The sequence below is a fragment of the Dendrobates tinctorius genome, unplaced genomic scaffold (genome assembly GCF_039654945.1).
Source record: "Dendrobates tinctorius isolate UK_male_01 unplaced genomic scaffold, ASM3965494v1 ptg000045l, whole genome shotgun sequence".
Lineage (NCBI taxonomy): Eukaryota > Metazoa > Chordata > Amphibia > Anura > Dendrobatidae > Dendrobates > Dendrobates tinctorius.
In genome coordinates this window covers 21,379,954-21,401,487 of record NW_027361713.1, presented here as the reverse complement: position 1 = coordinate 21,401,487, position 21,534 = coordinate 21,379,954, and positions in this window count along the sequence as shown.

The window sequence follows — 21,534 nt, the reverse complement described above, 5'->3', positions numbered from 1 at the left end:
CAATGAACACACATTTCTTGGTAGAATCATGCAGGACTGAAATTTTTGATGTTTTTCTACTCCTCTCATGAGCCCAAACAAGTCTCTAAAAGCATGAGTTTGCAACTACTTTACTTTTGGAGAAAATTCAAAACATTCATTATTCAATAGAGCCCAATAGCAAAAATCAGGTTTTGAATGAAGAATCACATTTCTTGGTAAAATCATGCAGGATTGAAATTTTTGATGGTTTTTTACTCCTCTCAACAGCCCAAACAAGTTTCTAAAAGGATGAGTTTGCAACTACTTTACTTTTGGAGAAAATTCAAAACATTCATTATTCAATAGGGCCCAAACTATCAAAAACCAGCGGCTTCAATGAACACACATTTCTTGGTAGAATCATGCAGGACTGAAATTTTTGATGTTTTTCTACTCCTCTCATGAGCCCAAACAAGACTCTAAAAGCATGAGTTTGCAACTACTTTACTTTTGGAGAAAATTCAAAACATTCATTATTCAATAGAGCCCAATAGCAAAAATCAGGTTTTGAATGAAGAATCACATTTCTTGGTAAAATCATGCAGGATTGAAATTTTTGATGGTTTTTTACTCCTCTCAACAGCCCAAACAAGTTTCTAAAAGGATGAGTTTGCAACTACTTTACTTTTGGAGAAAATTCAAAACATTCATTATTCAATAGGGCCCAAACTATCAAAAACCAGCGGTTTCAATGAACACACAATTCTTGGTAGAATCATGCAGGACTGAAATTTTTGATGTTTTTCTACTCCTCTCATGAGCCCAAACAAGTCTCTAAAAGCATGAGTTTGCAACTACTTTACTTTTGGAGAAAATTCAAAACATTCATTATTCAATAGAGCCCAATAGCAAAAATCAGGTTTTGAATGAAGAATCACATTTCTTGGTAAAATCATGCAGGATTGAAATTTTTGATGGTTTTTTACTCCTCTCAACAGCCCAAACAAGTTTCTAAAAGGATGAGTTTGCAACTACTTTACTTTTGGAGAAAATTCAAAACATTCATTATTCAATAGGGCCCAAACTATCAAAAACCAGCGGTTTCAATGAACACACATTTCTTGGTAGAATCATGCAGGACTGAAATTTTTGATGTTTTTCTACTCCTCTCATGAGCCCAAACAAGTCTCTAAAAGCATGAGTTTGCAACTACTTTACTTTTGGAGAAAATTCAAAACATTCATTATTCAATAGAGCCCAATAGCAAAAATCAGGTTTTGAATGAAGAATCACATTTCTTGGTAAAATCATGCAGGATTGAAATTTTTGATGGTTTTTTACTCCTCTCAACAGCCCAAACAAGTTTCTAAAAGGATGAGTTTGCAACTACTTTACTTTTGGAGAAAATTCAAAACATTCATTATTCAATAGGGCCCAAACTATCAAAAACCAGCGGTTTCAATGAACACACATTTCTTGGTAGAATCATGCAGGACTGAAATTTTTGATGTTTTTCTACTCCTCTCATGAGCCCAAACAAGTCTCTAAAAGCATGAGTTTGCAACTACTTTACTTTTGGAGAAAATTCAAAACATTCATTATTCAATAGAGCCCAATAGCAAAAATCAGGTTTTGAATGAAGAATCACATTTCTTGGTAAAATCATGCAGGATTGAAATTTTTGATGGTTTTTTACTCCTCTCAACAGCCCAAACAAGTTTCTAAAAGGATGAGTTTGCAACTACTTTACTTTTGGAGAAAATTCAAAACATTCATTATTCAATAGGGCCCAAACTATCAAAAACCAGCGGCTTCAATGAACACACATTTCTTGGTAGAATCATGCAGGACTGAAATTTTTGATGTTTTTCTACTCCTCTCATGAGCCCAAACAAGACTCTAAAAGCATGAGTTTGCAACTACTTTACTTTTGGAGAAAATTCAAAACATTCATTATTCAATAGAGCCCAATAGCAAAAATCAGGTTTTGAATGAAGAATCACATTTCTTGGTAAAATCATGCAGGATTGAAATTTTTGATGGTTTTTTACTCCTCTCAACAGCCCAAACAAGTTTCTAAAAGGATGAGTTTGCAACTACTTTACTTTTGGAGAAAATTCAAAACATTCATTATTCAATAGGGCCCAAACTATCAAAAACCAGCGGTTTCAATGAACACACAATTCTTGGTAGAATCATGCAGGACTGAAATTTTTGATGTTTTTCTACTCCTCTCATGAGCCCAAACAAGTCTCTAAAAGCATGAGTTTGCAACTACTTTACTTTTGGAGAAAATTCAAAACATTCATTATTCAATAGAGCCCAATAGCAAAAATCAGGTTTTGAATGAAGAATCACATTTCTTGGTAAAATCATGCAGGATTGAAATTTTTGATGGTTTTTTACTCCTCTCAACAGCCCAAACAAGTTTCTAAAAGGATGAGTTTGCAACTACTTTACTTTTGGAGAAAATTCAAAACATTCATTATTCAATAGGGCCCAAACTATCAAAAACCAGCGGTTTCAATGAACACACATTTCTTGGTAGAATCATGCAGGACTGAAATTTTTGATGTTTTTCTACTCCTCTCATGAGCCCAAACAAGTCTCTAAAAGCATGAGTTTGCAACTACTTTACTTTTGGAGAAAATTCAAAACATTCATTATTCAATAGAGCCCAATAGCAAAAATCAGGTTTTGAATGAAGAATCACATTTCTTGGTAAAATCATGCAGGATTGAAATTTTTGATGGTTTTTTACTCCTCTCAACAGCCCAAACAAGTTTCTAAAAGGATGAGTTTGCAACTACTTTACTTTTGGAGAAAATTCAAAACATTCATTATTCAATAGGGCCCAAACTATCAAAAACCAGCGGTTTCAATGAACACACATTTCTTGGTAGAATCATGCAGGACTGAAATTTTTGATGTTTTTCTACTCCTCTCATGAGCCCAAACAAGTCTCTAAAAGCATGAGTTTGCAACTACTTTACTTTTGGAGAAAATTCAAAACATTCATTATTCAATAGGGCCCAAACTATCAAAAACCAGCGGTTTCAATGAACACACATTTCTTGGTAGAATCATGCAGGACTGAAATTTTTGATGTTTTTCTACTCCTCTCATGAGCCCAAACAAGTCTCTAAAAGGATGAGTTTGCAACTACTTTACTTTTGGAGAAAATTCAAAACATTCATTATTCAATAGGGCCCAAAATATCAAAAACCAGCGGTTTGAATGAACACACATTTCTTGGTAGAATCGTGCAGGACTGAAATTTTTTATGTTTTTCTACTCCTCTCATGAGCCCAAACAAGTCTCTAAAAGGATGAGTTTGCAACTACTTTACTTTTGGAGAAAATTCAAAACATTCATTATTCAATAGAGCCCAATAGCAAAAACCAGCGTTTTGAATGAAGAATCACATTTCTTGGTAGAATCATGCAGGATTGAAATTTTTGATGGTTTTTTACTCCTCTCAACAGCCCAAACAAGTTTCTAAAAGGATGAGTTTGCAACTACTTTACTTTTGGAGAAAATTCAAAACATTCATTATTCAATAGGGCCCAAACTATGAAAAACCAGCGGTTTCAATGAACACACATTTCTTGGTAGAATCATGCAGGACTGAAATTTTTGATGTTTTTCTACTCCTCTCATGAGCCCAAACAAGTCTCTAAAAGCATGAGTTTGCAACTACTTTACTTTTGGAGAAAATTCAAAACATTCATTATTCAATAGAGCCCAATAGCAAAAATCAGGTTTTGAATGAAGAATCACATTTCTTGGTAAAATCATGCAGGATTGAAATTTTTGATGGTTTTTTACTCCTCTCAACAGCCCAAACAAGTTTCTAAAAGGATGAGTTTGCAACTACTTTACTTTTGGAGAAAATTCAAAACATTCATTATTCAATATGGCCCAATCTATTTTGATAAAAACCAGCGGTTTCAATGAACACACATTTCTTGGTAGAATCATGCAGGACTGAAATTTTTGATGTTTTTCTACTCCTCTCATGAGCCCAAACAAGTCTCTAAAAGCATGAGTTTGCAACTACTTTACTTTTGGAGAAAATTCAAAACATTCACTTTTCACTAGAGCCCAATAGCAAAAATCAGGTTTTGAATGAAGAATCACATTTCTTGGTAGAATCATGCTGCATTGAAATTTTTGATGGTTTTTTACTCCTCTCAACAGCCCAAACAAGTTTCTAAAAGGATGAGTTTGCAACTACTTTACTTTTGGAGAAAATTCAAAACATTCATTATTCAATAGGGTCCAAACTATCAAAAACCAGCGGTTTCAATGAACACACATTTCTTGGTAGAATCATGCAGGACTGAAATTTTTGATGTTTTTCTACTCCTCTCATGAGCCCAAACAAGTCTCTAAAAGGATGAGTTTGCAACTACTTTACTTTTGGAGAAAATTCAAAACATTCATTATTCAATAGAGCCCAATAGCAAAAATCAGGTTTTGAATGAAGAATCACATTTCTTGGTAGAATCATGCAGGATTGAAATTTTTGATGGTTTTTTACTCCTCTCAACAGCCCAAACAAGTTTCTAAAAGGATGAGTTTGCAACTACTTTACTTTTGGAGAAAATTCAAAACATTCATTATTCAATAGGGCCCAAACTATCAAAAACCAGCGGTTTCAATGAACACACATTTCTTGGTAGAATCATGCAGGACTGAAATTTTTGATGTTTTTCTACTCCTCTCATGAGCCCAAACAAGTCTCTAAAAGCATGAGTTTGCAACTACTTTACTTTTGGAGAAAATTCAAAACATTCATTATTCAATAGGGCCCAAAATATCAAAAACCAGCGGTTTGAATGAACACACATTTCTTGGTAGAATCGTGCAGGACTGAAATTTTTTATGTTTTTCTACTCCTCTCATGAGCCCAAACAAGTCTCTAAAAGGATGAGTTTGCAACTACTTTACTTTTGGAGAAAATTCAAAACATTCATTATTCAATAGAGCCCAATAGCAAAAACCAGCGTTTTGAATGAAGAATCACATTTCTTGGTAGAATCATGCAGGATTGAAATTTTTGATGGTTTTTTACTCCTCTCAACAGCCCAAACAAGTTTCTAAAAGGATGAGTTTGCAACTACTTTACTTTTGGAGAAAATTCAAAACATTCATTATTCAATAGGGCCCAAACTATCAAAAACCAGCGGTTTCAATGAACACACATTTCTTGGTAGAATCATGCAGGACTGAAATTTTTGATGTTTTTCTACTCCTCTCATGAGCCCAAACAAGTCTCTAAAAGCATGAGTTTGCAACTACTTTACTTTTGGAGAAAATTCAAAACATTCATTATTCAATAGAGCCCAATAGCAAAAATCAGGTTTTGAATGAAGAATCACATTTCTTGGTAAAATCATGCAGGATTGAAATTTTTGATGGTTTTTTACTCCTCTCAACAGCCCAAACAAGTTTCTAAAAGGATGAGTTTGCAACTACTTTACTTTTGGAGAAAATTCAAAACATTCATTATTCAATAGGGCCCAAACTATCAAAAACCAGCGGTTTCAATGAACACACATTTCTTGGTAGAATCATGCAGGACTGAAATTTTTGATGTTTTTCTACTCCTCTCATGAGCCCAAACAAGACTCTAAAAGCATGAGTTTGCAACTACTTTACTTTTGGAGAAAATTCAAAACATTCATTATTCAATAGAGCCCAATAGCAAAAATCAGGTTTTGAATGAAGAATCACATTTCTTGGTAAAATCATGCAGGATTGAAATTTTTGATGGTTTTTTACTCCTCTCAACAGCCCAAACAAGTTTCTAAAAGGATGAGTTTGCAACTACTATACTTTTGGAGAAAATTCAAAACATTCATTATTCAATAGGGCCCAAAATATCAAAAACCAGCGGTTTGAATGAACACACATTTCTTGGTAGAATCGTGCAGGACTGAAATTTTTTATGTTTTTCTACTCCTCTCATGAGCCCAAACAAGTCTCTAAAAGGATGAGTTTGCAACTACTTTACTTTTGGAGAAAATTCAAAACATTCATTATTCAATAGAGCCCAATAGCAAAAACCAGCGTTTTGAATGAAGAATCACATTTCTTGGTAGAATCATGCAGGATTGAAATTTTTGATGGTTTTTTACTCCTCTCAACAGCCCAAACAAGTTTCTAAAAGGATGAGTTTGCAACTACTTTACTTTTGGAGAAAATTCAAAACATTCATTATTCAATAGGGCCCAAACTATCAAAAACCAGCGGTTTCAATGAACACACATTTCTTGGTAGAATCATGCAGGACTGAAATTTTTGATGTTTTTCTACTCCTCTCATGAGCCCAAACAAGTCTCTAAAAGCATGAGTTTGCAACTACTTTACTTTTGGAGAAAATTCAAAACATTCATTATTCAATAGAGCCCAATAGCAAAAATCAGGTTTTGAATGAAGAATCACATTTCTTGGTAAAATCATGCAGGATTGAAATTTTTGATGGTTTTTTACTCCTCTCAACAGCCCAAACAAGTTTCTAAAAGGATGAGTTTGCAACTACTTTACTTTTGGAGAAAATTCAAAACATTCATTATTCAATAGGGCCCAAACTATCAAAAACCAGCGGTTTCAATGAACACACATTTCTTGGTAGAATCATGCAGGACTGAAATTTTTGATGTTTTTCTACTCCTCTCATGAGCCCAAACAAGTCTCTAAAAGCATGAGTTTGCAACTACTTTACTTTTGGAGAAAATTCAAAACATTCATTATTCAATAGAGCCCAATAGCAAAAATCAGGTTTTGAATGAAGAATCACATTTCTTGGTAAAATCATGCAGGATTGAAATTTTTGATGGTTTTTTACTCCTCTCAACAGCCCAAACAAGTTTCTAAAAGGATGAGTTTGCAACTACTTTACTTTTGGAGAAAATTCAAAACATTCATTATTCAATAGGGCCCAAACTATCAAAAACCAGCGGCTTCAATGAACACACATTTCTTGGTAGAATCATGCAGGACTGAAATTTTTGATGTTTTTCTACTCCTCTCATGAGCCCAAACAAGACTCTAAAAGCATGAGTTTGCAACTACTTTACTTTTGGAGAAAATTCAAAACATTCATTATTCAATAGAGCCCAATAGCAAAAATCAGGTTTTGAATGAAGAATCACATTTCTTGGTAAAATCATGCAGGATTGAAATTTTTGATGGTTTTTTACTCCTCTCAACAGCCCAAACAAGTTTCTAAAAGGATGAGTTTGCAACTACTTTACTTTTGGAGAAAATTCAAAACATTCATTATTCAATAGGGCCCAAACTATCAAAAACCAGCGGTTTCAATGAACACACAATTCTTGGTAGAATCATGCAGGACTGAAATTTTTGATGTTTTTCTACTCCTCTCATGAGCCCAAACAAGTCTCTAAAAGCATGAGTTTGCAACTACTTTACTTTTGGAGAAAATTCAAAACATTCATTATTCAATAGAGCCCAATAGCAAAAATCAGGTTTTGAATGAAGAATCACATTTCTTGGTAAAATCATGCAGGATTGAAATTTTTGATGGTTTTTTACTCCTCTCAACAGCCCAAACAAGTTTCTAAAAGGATGAGTTTGCAACTACTTTACTTTTGGAGAAAATTCAAAACATTCATTATTCAATAGGGCCCAAACTATCAAAAACCAGCGGTTTCAATGAACACACATTTCTTGGTAGAATCATGCAGGACTGAAATTTTTGATGTTTTTCTACTCCTCTCATGAGCCCAAACAAGTCTCTAAAAGCATGAGTTTGCAACTACTTTACTTTTGGAGAAAATTCAAAACATTCATTATTCAATAGAGCCCAATAGCAAAAATCAGGTTTTGAATGAAGAATCACATTTCTTGGTAAAATCATGCAGGATTGAAATTTTTGATGGTTTTTTACTCCTCTCAACAGCCCAAACAAGTTTCTAAAAGGATGAGTTTGCAACTACTTTACTTTTGGAGAAAATTCAAAACATTCATTATTCAATAGGGCCCAAACTATCAAAAACCAGCGGTTTCAATGAACACACATTTCTTGGTAGAATCATGCAGGACTGAAATTTTTGATGTTTTTCTACTCCTCTCATGAGCCCAAACAAGTCTCTAAAAGCATGAGTTTGCAACTACTTTACTTTTGGAGAAAATTCAAAACATTCATTATTCAATAGGGCCCAAACTATCAAAAACCAGCGGTTTCAATGAACACACATTTCTTGGTAGAATCATGCAGGACTGAAATTTTTGATGTTTTTCTACTCCTCTCATGAGCCCAAACAAGTCTCTAAAAGGATGAGTTTGCAACTACTTTACTTTTGGAGAAAATTCAAAACATTCATTATTCAATAGGGCCCAAAATATCAAAAACCAGCGGTTTGAATGAACACACATTTCTTGGTAGAATCGTGCAGGACTGAAATTTTTTATGTTTTTCTACTCCTCTCATGAGCCCAAACAAGTCTCTAAAAGGATGAGTTTGCAACTACTTTACTTTTGGAGAAAATTCAAAACATTCATTATTCAATAGAGCCCAATAGCAAAAACCAGCGTTTTGAATGAAGAATCACATTTCTTGGTAGAATCATGCAGGATTGAAATTTTTGATGGTTTTTTACTCCTCTCAACAGCCCAAACAAGTTTCTAAAAGGATGAGTTTGCAACTACTTTACTTTTGGAGAAAATTCAAAACATTCATTATTCAATAGGGCCCAAACTATGAAAAACCAGCGGTTTCAATGAACACACATTTCTTGGTAGAATCATGCAGGACTGAAATTTTTGATGTTTTTCTACTCCTCTCATGAGCCCAAACAAGTCTCTAAAAGCATGAGTTTGCAACTACTTTACTTTTGGAGAAAATTCAAAACATTCATTATTCAATAGAGCCCAATAGCAAAAATCAGGTTTTGAATGAAGAATCACATTTCTTGGTAAAATCATGCAGGATTGAAATTTTTGATGGTTTTTTACTCCTCTCAACAGCCCAAACAAGTTTCTAAAAGGATGAGTTTGCAACTACTTTACTTTTGGAGAAAATTCAAAACATTCATTATTCAATAGGGCCCAAACTATCAAAAACCAGCGGTTTCAATGAACACACATTTCTTGGTAGAATCATGCAGGACTGAAATTTTTGATGTTTTTCTACTCCTCTCATGAGCCCAAACAAGTCTCTAAAAGCATGAGTTTGCAACTACTTTACTTTTGGAAAAAATTCAAAACATTCACTTTTCACTAGAGCCCAATAGCAAAAATCAGGTTTTGAATGAAGAATCACATTTCTTGGTAGAATCATGCTGCATTGAAATTTTTGATGGTTTTTTACTCCTCTCAAAAGCCCAAACAAGTTTCTAAAAGGATGAGTGTGCAACTACTTTACTTTTGGAGAAAATTCAAAACATTCATTATTCAATAGGGCCCAAACTATCAAAAACCAGCGGTTTCAATGAACACACATTTCTTGGTAGAATCATGCAGGACTGAAATTTTTGATGTTTTTCTACTCCTCTCATGAGCCCAAACAAGTCTCTAAAAGCATGAGTTTGCAACTACTTTACTTTTGGAGAAAATTCAAAACATTCATTATTCAATAGAGCCCAATAGCCAAAATCAGGTTTTGAATGAAGAATCACATTTCTTGGTAAAATCATGCAGGATTGAAATTTTTGATGGTTTTTTACTCCTCTCAACAGCCCAAACAAGTTTCTAAAAGGATGAGTTTGCAACTACTTTACTTTTGGAGAAAATTCAAAACATTCATTATTCAATAGGGCCCAAACTATCAAAAACCAGCGGTTTCAATGAACACACATTTCTTGGTAGAATCATGCAGGACTGAAATTTTTGATGTTTTTCTACTCCTCTCATGAGCCCAAACAAGTCTCTAAAAGCATGAGTTTGCAACTACTTTACTTTTGGAGAAAATTCAAAACATTCACTTTTCACTAGAGCCCAATAGCAAAAATCAGGTTTTGAATGAAGAATCACATTTCTTGGTAGAATCATGCTGCATTGAAATTTTTGATGGTTTTTTACTCCTCTCAACAGCCCAAACAAGTTTCTAAAAGGATGAGTTTGCAACTACTTTACTTTTGGAGAAAATTCAAAACATTCATTATTCAATAGGGTCCAAACTATCAAAAACCAGCGGTTTCAATGAACACACATTTCTTGGTAGAATCATGCAGGACTGAAATTTTTGATGTTTTTCTACTCCTCTCATGAGCCCAAACAAGTCTCTAAAAGCATGAGTTTGCAACTACTTTACTTTTGGAGAAAATTCAAAACATTCATTATTCAATAGAGCCCAATAGCAAAAATCAGGTTTTGAATGAAGAATCACATTTCTTGGTAAAATCATGCAGGATTGAAATTTTTGATGGTTTTTTACTCCTCTCAACAGCCCAAACAAGTTTCTAAAAGGATGAGTTTGCAACTACTTTACTTTTGGAGAAAATTCAAAACATTCATTATTCAATAGGGCCCAAACTATCAAAAACCAGCGGTTTCAATGAACACACATTTCTTGGTAGAATCATGCAGGACTGAAATTTTTGATGTTTTTCTACTCCTCTCATGAGCCCAAACAAGTCTCTAAAAGCATGAGTTTGCAACTACTTTACTTTTGGAGAAAATTCAAAACATTCATTATTCAATAGGGCCCAAACTATCAAAAACCAGCGGTTTCAATGAACACACATTTCTTGGTAGAATCATGCAGGACTGAAATTTTTGATGTTTTTCTACTCCTCTCATGAGCCCAAACAAGTCTCTAAAAAGATGAGTTTGCAACTACTTTACTTTTGGAGAAAATTCAAAACATTCATTATTCAATAGGGCCCAAAATATCAAAAACCAGCGGTTTGAATGAACACACATTTCTTGGTAGAATCGTGCAGGACTGAAATTTTTTATGTTTTTCTACTCCTCTCATGAGCCCAAACAAGTCTCTAAAAGGATGAGTTTGCAACTACTTTACTTTTGGAGAAAATTCAAAACATTCATTATTCAATAGAGCCCAATAGCAAAAACCAGCGTTTTGAATGAAGAATCACATTTCTTGGTAGAATCATGCAGGATTGAAATTTTTGATGGTTTTTTACTCCTCTCAACAGCCCAAACAAGTTTCTAAAAGGATGAGTTTGCAACTACTTTACTTTTGGAGAAAATTCAAAACATTCATTATTCAATAGGGCCCAAACTATCAAAAACCAGCGGTTTCAATGAACACACATTTCTTGGTAGAATCATGCAGGACTGAAATTTTTGATGTTTTTCTACTCCTCTCATGAGCCCAAACAAGTCTCTAAAAGCATGAGTTTGCAACTACTTTACTTTTGGAGAAAATTCAAAACATTCATTATTCAATAGAGCCCAATAGCAAAAATCAGGTTTTGAATGAAGAATCACATTTCTTGGTAAAATCATGCAGGATTGAAATTTTTGATGGTTTTTTACTCCTCTCAACAGCCCAAACAAGTTTCTAAAAGGATGAGTTTGCAACTACTTTACTTTTGGAGAAAATTCAAAACATTCATTATTCAATAGGGCCCAAACTATCAAAAACCAGCGGTTTCAATGAACACACATTTCTTGGTAGAATCATGCAGGACTGAAATTTTTGATGTTTTTCTACTCCTCTCATGAGCCCAAACAAGTCTCTAAAAGCATGAGTTTGCAACTACTTTACTTTTGGAAAAAATTCAAAACATTCACTTTTCACTAGAGCCCAATAGCAAAAATCAGGTTTTGAATGAAGAATCACATTTCTTGGTAGAATCATGCTGCATTGAAATTTTTGATGGTTTTTTACTCCTCTCAAAAGCCCAAACAAGTTTCTAAAAGGATGAGTGTGCAACTACTTTACTTTTGGAGAAAATTCAAAACATTCATTATTCAATAGGGCCCAAACTATCAAAAACCAGCGGTTTCAATGAACACACATTTCTTGGTAGAATCATGCAGGACTGAAATTTTTGATGTTTTTCTACTCCTCTCATGAGCCCAAACAAGTCTCTAAAAGCATGAGTTTGCAACTACTTTACTTTTGGAGAAAATTCAAAACATTCATTATTCAATAGAGCCCAATAGCAAAAATCAGGTTTTGAATGAAGATTCACATTTCTTGGTAGAATCATGCAGGATTGAAATTTTTGATGGTTTTTTACTCCTCTCAACAGCCCAAACAAGTTTCTAAAAGGATGAGTTTGCAACTACTTTACTTTTGGAGAAAATTCAAAACATTCATTATTCAATAGGGCCCAAACTATCAAAAACCAGCGGTTTCAATGAACACACATTTTTTGGTAGAATCATGCAGGACTGAAATTTTTGATGTTTTTCTACTCCTCTCATGAGCCCAAACAAGTCTCTAAAAGCATGAGTTTGCAACTACTTTACTTTTGGAGAAAATTCAAAACATTCATTATTCAATAGAGCCCAATAGCAAAAATCAGGTTTTGAATGAAGAATCACATTTCTTGGTAAAATCATGCAGGATTGAAATTTTTGATGGTTTTTTACTCCTCTCAACAGCCCAAACAAGTTTCTAAAAGGATGAGTTTGCAACTACTTTACTTTTGGAGAAAATTCAAAACATTCATTATTCAATAGGGCCCAAACTATCAAAAACCAGCGGTTTCAATGAACACACAATTCTTGTTAGAATCATGCAGGACTGAAATTTTTGATGTTTTTCTACTCCTCTCATGAGCCCAAACAAGTCTCTAAAAGCATGAGTTTGCAACTACTTTACTTTTGGAGAAAATTCAAAACATTCATTATTCAATAGAGCCCAATAGCAAAAATCAGGTTTTGAATGAAGAATCACATTTCTTGGTAAAATCATGCAGGATTGAAATTTTTGATGGTTTTTTACTCCTCTCAACAGCCCAAACAAGTTTCTAAAAGGATGAGTTTGCAACTACTTTACTTTTGGAGAAAATTCAAAACATTCATTATTCAATAGGGCCCAAACTATCAAAAACCAGCGGTTTCAATGAACACACATTTCTTGGTAGAATCATGCAGGACTGAAATTTTTGATGTTTTTCTACTCCTCTCATGAGCCCAAACAAGTCTCTAAAAGCATGAGTTTGCAACTACTTTACTTTTGGAGAAAATTCAAAACATTCATTATTCAATAGAGCCCAATAGCAAAAATCAGGTTTTGAATGAAGAATCACATTTCTTGGTAAAATCATGCAGGATTGAAATTTTTGATGGTTTTTTACTCCTCTCAACAGCCCAAACAAGTTTCTAAAAGGATGAGTTGGCAACTACTTTACTTTTGGAGAAAATTCAAAACATTCATTATTCAATAGGGCCCAAAATATCAAAAACCAGCGGTTTGAATGAACACACATTTCTTGGTAGAATCGTGCAGGACTGAAATTTTTTATGTTTTTCTACTCCTCTCATGAGCCCAAACAAGTCTCTAAAAGGATGAGTTTGCAACTACTTTACTTTTGGAGAAAATTCAAAACATTCATTATTCAATAGAGCCCAATAGCAAAAACCAGCGTTTTGAATGAAGAATCACATTTCTTGGTAGAATCATGCAGGATTGAAATTTTTGATGGTTTTTTACTCCTCTCAACAGCCCAAACAAGTTTCTAAAAGGATGAGTTTGCAACTACTTTACTTTTGGAGAAAATTCAAAACATTCATTATTCAATAGGGCCCAAACTATCAAAAACCAGCGGTTTCAATGAACACACATTTCTTGGTAGAATCATGCAGGACTGAAATTTTTGATGTTTTTCTACTCCTCTCATGAGCCCAAACAAGTCTCTAAAAGCATGAGTTTGCAACTACTTTACTTTTGGAGAAAATTCAAAACATTCATTATTCAATAGAGCCCAATAGCAAAAATCAGGTTTTGAATGAAGAATCACATTTCTTGGTAAAATCATGCAGGATTGAAATTTTTGATGGTTTTTTACTCCTCTCAACAGCCCAAACAAGTTTCTAAAAGGATGAGTTTGCAACTACTTTACTTTTGGAGAAAATTCAAAACATTCATTATTCAATAGGGCCCAAACTATCAAAAACCAGCGGTTTCAATGAACACACATTTCTTGGTAGAATCATGCAGGACTGAAATTTTTGATGTTTTTCTACTCCTCTCATGAGCCCAAACAAGTCTCTAAAAGCATGAGTTTGCAACTACTTTACTTTTGGAGAAAATTCAAAACATTCATTATTCAATAGAGCCCAATAGCAAAAATCAGGTTTTGAATGAAGATTCACATTTCTTGGTAGAATCATGCAGGATTGAAATTTTTGATGGTTTTTTACTCCTCTCAACAGCCCAAACAAGTTTCTAAAAGGATGAGTTTGCAACTACTTTACTTTTGGAGAAAATTCAAAACATTCATTATTCAATAGGGCCCAAACTATCAAAAACCAGCGGTTTCAATGAACACACATTTTTTGGTAGAATCATGCAGGACTGAAATTTTTGATGTTTTTCTACTCCTCTCATGAGCCCAAACAAGTCTCTAAAAGCATGAGTTTGCAACTACTTTACTTTTGGAAAAAATTCAAAACATTCATTATTCAATAGAGCCCAATAGCAAAAATCAGGTTTTGAATGAAGAATCACATTTCTTGGTAAAATCATGCAGGATTGAAATTTTTGATGGTTTTTTACTCCTCTCAACAGCCCAAACAAGTTTCTAAAAGGATCAGTTTGCAACTACTTTACTTTTGGAGAAAATTCAAAACATTCATTATTCAATAGGGCCCAAACTATCAAAAACCAGCGGTTTCAATGAACACACATTTTTTGGTAGAATCATGCAGGACTGAAATTTTTGATGTTTTTCTACTCCTCTCATGAGCCCAAACAAGTCTCTAAAAGCATGAGTTTGCAACTACTTTACTTTTGGAAAAAATTCAAAACATTCATTATTCAATAGAGCCCAATAGCAAAAATCAGGTTTTGAATGAAGAATCACATTTCTTGGTAAAATCATGCAGGATTGAAATTTTTGATGGTTTTTTACTCCTCTCAACAGCCCAAACAAGTTTCTAAAAGGATGAGTTTGCAACTACTTTACTTTTGGAGAAAATTCAAAACATTCATTATTCAATAGGGCCCAAACTATCAAAAACCAGCGGTTTCAATGAACACACATTTCTTGGTAGAATCATGCAGGACTGAAATTTTTGATGTTTTTCTACTCCTCTCATGAGCCCAAACAAGTCTCTAAAAGCATGAGTTTGCAACTACTTTACTTTTGGAGAAAATTCAAAACATTCATTATTCAATAGAGCCCAATAGCAAAAATCAGGTTTTGAATGAAGAATCACATTTCTTGGTAAAATCATGCAGGATTGAAATTTTTGATGGTTTTTTACTCCTCTCAACAGCCCAAACAAGTTTCTAAAAGGATGAGTTTGCAACTACTTTACTTTTGGAGAAAATTCAAAACATTCATTATTCAATAGGGCCCAAACTATCAAAAACCAGCGGTTTCAATGAACACACATTTCTTGGTAGAATCATGCAGGACTGAAATTTTTGATGTTTTTCTACTCCTCTCATGAGCCCAAACAAGTCTCTAAAAGCATGAGTTTGCAACTACTTTACTTTTGGAAAAAATTCAAAACATTCACTTTTCACTAGAGCCCAATAGCAAAAATCAGGTTTTGAATGAAGAATCACATTTCTTGGTAGAATCATGCTGCATTGAAATTTTTGATGGTTTTTTACTCCTCTCAACAGCCCAAACAAGTTTCTAAAAGGATGAGTGTGCAACTACTTTACTTTTGGAGAAAATTCAAAACATTCATTATTCAATAGGGCCCAAACTATCAAAAACCAGCGGTTTCAATGAACACACATTTCTTGGTAGAATCATGCAGGACTGAAATTTTTGATGTTTTTCTACTCCTCTCATGAGCCCAAACAAGTCTCTAAAAGCATGAGTTTGCAACTACTTTACTTTTGGAGAAAATTCAAAACATTCATTATTCAATAGAGCCCAATAGCAAAAATCAGGTTTTGAATGAAGATTCACATTTCTTGGTAGAATCATGCAGGATTGAAATTTTTGATGGTTTTTTACTCCTCTCAACAGCCCAAACAAGTTTCTAAAAGGATGAGTTTGCAACTACTTTACTTTTGGAGAAAATTCAAAACATTCATTATTCAATAGGGCCCAAACTATCAAAAACCAGCGGTTTCAATGAACACACATTTTTTGGTAGAATCATGCAGGACTGAAATTTTTGATGTTTTTCTACTCCTCTCATGAGCCCAAACAAGTCTCTAAAAGCATGAGTTTGCAACTACTTTACTTTTGGAAAAAATTCAAAACATTCATTATTCAATAGAGCCCAATAGCAAAAATCAGGTTTTGAATGAAGAATCACATTTCTTGGTAAAATCATGCAGGATTGAAATTTTTGATGGTTTTTTACTCCTCTCAACAGCCCAAACAAGTTTCTAAAAGGATCAGTTTGCAACTACTTTACTTTTGGAGAAAATTCAAAACATTCATTATTCAATAGGGCCCAAACTATCAAAAACCAGCGGTTTCAATGAACACACATTTTTTGGTAGAATCATGCAGGACTGAAATTTTTGATGTTTTTCTACTCCTCTCATGAGCCCAAACAAGTCTCTAAAAGCATGAGTTTGCAACTACTTTACTTTTGGAAAAAATTCAAAACATTCATTATTCAATAGAGCCCAATAGCAAAAATCAGGTTTTGAATGAAGAATCACATTTCTTGGTAAAATCATGCAGGATTGAAATTTTTGATGGTTTTTTACTCCTCTCAACAGCCCAAACAAGTTTCTAAAAGGATGAGTTTGCAACTACTTTACTTTTGGAGAAAATTCAAAACATTCATTATTCAATAGGGCCCAAACTATCAAAAACCAGCGGTTTCAATGAACACACATTTCTTGGTAGAATCAAGCAGGACTGAAATTTTTGATGTTTTTCTACTCCTCTCATGAGCCCAAACAAGTCTCTAAAAGCATGAGTTTGCAACTACTTTACTTTTGGAGAAAATTCAAAACATTCACTATTCAATAGAGCCCAATAGCAAAAATCAGGTTTTGAATGAAGAATCGCATTTCTTGGTAAAATCATGCAGGATTGAAATTTTTGATGGTTTTTTACTCCTCTCAACAGCCCAAACAAGTTTCTAAAAGGATGAGTTTGCAACTACTTTACTTTTGGAGAAAATTCAAAACATTCATTATTCAATAGGGCCCAAACTATCAAAAACCAGCGGTTTCAATGAACACACATTTCTTGGTAGAATCATGCAGGACTGAAATTTTTGATGTTTTTCTACTCCTCTCATGAGCCCAAACAAGTCTCTAAAAGCATGAGTTTGCAACTACTTTACTTTTGGAGAAAATTCAAAACATTCATTATTCAATAGAGCCCAATAGCAAAAATCAGGTTTTGAATGAAGATTCACATTTCTTGGTAGAATCATGCAGGATTGAAATTTTTGATGGTTTTTTACTCCTCTCAACAGCCCAAACAAGTTTCTAAAAGGATGAGTTTGCAACTACTTTACTTTTGGAGAAAATTCAAAACATTCATTATTCAATAGGGCCCAAACTATCAAAAACCAGCGGTTTCAATGAACACACATTTCTTGGTAGAATCATGCAGGACTGAAATTTTTGATGTTTTTCTACTCCTCTCATGAGCCCAAACAAGTCTCTAAAAGCATGAGTTTGCAACTACTTTACTTTTGGAAAAAATTCAAAACATTCATTATTCAATAGAGCCCAATAGCAAAAATCAGGTTTTGAATGAAGAATCACATTTCTTGGTAAAATCATGCAGGATTGAAATTTTTGATGGTTTTTTACTCCTCTCAACAGCCCAAACAAGTTTCTAAAAGGATCAGTTTGCAACTACTTTACTTTTGGAGAAAATTCAAAACATTCATTATTCAATAGGGCCCAAACTATCAAAAACCAGCGGTTTCAATGAACACACATTTTTTGGTAGAATCATGCAGGACTGAAATTTTTGATGTTTTTCTACTCCTCTCATGAGCCCAAACAAGTCTCTAAAAGCATGAGTTTGCAACTACTTTACTTTTGGAAAAAATTCAAAACATTCATTATTCAATAGAGCCCAATAGCAAAAATCAGGTTTTGAATGAAGAATCACATTTCTTGGTAAAATCATGCAGGATTGAAATTTTTGATGGTTTTTTACTCCTCTCAACAGCCCAAACAAGTTTCTAAAAGGATGAGTTTGCAACTACTTTACTTTTGGAGAAAATTCAAAACATTCATTATTCAATAGGGCCCAAACTATCAAAAACCAGCGGTTTCAATGAACACACATTTCTTGGTAGAATCAAGCAGGACTGAAATTTTTGATGTTTTTCTACTCCTCTCATGAGCCCAAACAAGTCTCTAAAAGCATGAGTTTGCAACTACTTTACTTTTGGAGAAAATTCAAAACATTCACTATTCAATAGAGCCCAATAGCAAAAATCAGGTTTTGAATGAAGAATCGCATTTCTTGGTAAAATCATGCAGGATTGAAATTTTTGATGGTTTTTTACTCCTCTCAACAGCCCAAACAAGTTTCTAAAAGGATGAGTTTGCAACTACTTTACTTTTGGAGAAAATTCAAAACATTCATTATTCAATAGGGTCCAAACTATCAAAAACCAGCGGTTTCAATGAACACACATTTCTTGGTAGAATCATGCAGGACTGAAATTTTTGATGTTTTTCTACTCCTCTCATGAGCCCAAACAAGTCTCTAAAAGCATGAGTTTGCAACTACTTTACTTTTGGAGAAAATTCAAAACATTCATTATTCAATAGAGCCCAATAGCAAAAATCAGGTTTTGAATGAAGAATCACATTTCTTGGTAAAATCATGCAGGATTGAAATTTTTGATGGTTTTTTACTCCTCTCAACAGCCCAAACAAGTTTCTAAAAGGATGAGTTTGCAACTACTTTACTTTTGGAGAAAATTCAAAACATTCATTATTCAATAGGGCCCAAACTATCAAAAACCAGCGGTTTCAATGAACACACATTTCTTGGTAGAATCATGCAGGACTGAAATTTTTGATGTTTTTCTACTCCTCTCATGAGCCCAAACAAGTCTCTAAAAGCATGAGTTTGCAACTACTTTACTTTTGGAGAAAATTCAAAACATTCATTATTCAATAGAGCCCAATAGCAAAAATCAGGTTTTGAATGAAGAATCACATTTCTTGGTAAAATCATGCAAGATTGAAATTTTTGATGGTTTTTTACTCCTCTCAACAGCCCAAACAAGTTTCTAAAAGGATGAGTTTGCAACTACTTTACTTTTGGAGAAAATTCAAAACATTCATTATTCAATAGGGCCCAAACTATCAAAAACTAGCGGTTTCAATGAACACACAATTCTTGGTAGAATCATGCAGGACTGAAATTTTTGATGTTTTTCTACTCCTCTCATGAGCCCAAACAAGTCTCTAAAAGCATGAGTTTGCAACTACTTTACTTTTGGAGAAAATTCAAAACATTCATTATTCAATAGAGCCCAATAGCAAAAATCAGGTTTTGAATGAAGAATCACATTTCTTGGTAAAATCATGCAGGATTGAAATTTTTGATGGTTTTTTACTCCTCTCAACAGCCCAAACAAGTTTCTAAAAGGATGAGTTTGCAACTACTTTACTTTTGGAGAAAATTCAAAACATTCATTATTCAATAGGGCCCAAACTATCAAAAACCAGCGGTTTCAATGAACACACATTTCTTGGTAGAATCATGCAGGACTGAAATTTTTGATGTTTTTCTACTCCTCTCATGAGCCCAAACAAGTCTCTAAAAGCATGAGTTTGCAACTACTTTACTTTTGGAGAAAATTCAAAACATTCACTTTTCACTAGAGCCCAATAGCAAAAATCAGGTTTTGAATGAAGAATCACATTTCTTGGTAGAATCATGCTGCATTGAAATTTTTGATGGTTTTTTACTCCTCTCAACAGCCCAAACAAGTTTCTAAAAGGATGAGTTTGCAACTACTTTACTTTTGGAGAAAATTCAAAACATTCATTATTCAATAGGGCCCAAACTATCAAAAACCAGCGGTTTCAATGAACACACATTTCTTGGTAGAATCATGCAGGACTGAAATTTTTGATGTTTTTCTACTCCTCTCATGAGCCCAAACAAGTCTCTAAAAGCATGAGTTTGCAACTACTTTACTTTTGGAGAAAATTCAAAACATTCATTATTCAATAGAGCCCAATAGCAAAAATCAGGTTTTGAATGAAGATTCACATTTCTTGGTAGAATCATGCAGGATTGAAATTTTTGATGGTTTTTTACTCCTCTCAACAGCCCAAACAAGTTTCTAAAAGGATGAGTTTGCAACTACTTTACTTTTGGAGAAAATTCAAAACATTCATTATTCAATAGGGCCCAAACTATCAAAAACCAGCGGTTTCAATGAACACACATTTTTTGGTAGAATCATGCAGGACTGAAATTTTTGATGTTTTTCTACTCCTCTCATGAGCCCAAACAAGTCTCTAAAAGCATGAGTTTGCAACTACTTTACTTTTAGAAAAAATTCAAAACATTCATTATTCAATAGAGCCCAATAGCAAAAATCAGGTTTTGAATGAAGAATCACATTTCTTGGTAAAATCATGCAGGATTGAAATTTTTGATGGTTTTTTACTCCTCTCAACAGCCCAAACAAGTTTCTAAAAGGATGAGTTTGCAACTACTTTACTTTTGGAGAAAATTCAAAACATTCATTATGCAATAGGGCCCAAACTATCAAAAACCAGTGGTTTCAATGAACACACATTTCTTGGTAGAATCATGCAGGACTGAAATTTTTGATGTTTTTCTACTCCTCTCATGAGCCCAAACAAGTCTCTAAAAGCATGAGTTTGCAACTACTTTACTTTTGGAGAAAATTCAAAACATTCATTATTCAATAGAGCCCAATAGCAAAAATCAGGATTTGAATGAAGAATCACATTTATTGGTAAAATCATGCAGGATTGAAATTTTTGATGGTTTTTTACTCCTCTCAACAGCCCAAACAAGTTTCTAAAAGGATGAGTTTGCAACTACTTTACTTTTGGAGAAAATTCAAAACATTCATTATTCAATAGGGCCCAAACTATCAAAAACCAGCGGTTTCAATGAACACACATTTCTTGGTAGAATCATGCAGGACTGAAATTTTTGATGTTTTTCTACTCCTCTCATGAGCCCAAACAAGACTCTAAAAGCATGAGTTTGCAACTACTTTACTTTTGGAGAAAATTCAAAACATTCATTATTCAATAGAGCCCAATAGCAAAAATCAGGTTTTGAATGAAGAATCACATTTCTTGGTAAAATCATGCAGGATTGAAATTTTTGATGTTTTTTTACTCCTCTCAACAGCCCAAACAAGTTTCTAAAAGGATGAGTTTGCAACTACTTTACTTTTGGAGAAAATTCAAAACATTCATTATTCAATAGGGCCCAAACTATCAAAAACCAGCGGTTTGAATGAACACACATTTCTTGGTAGAATCATGCAGGACTGAAA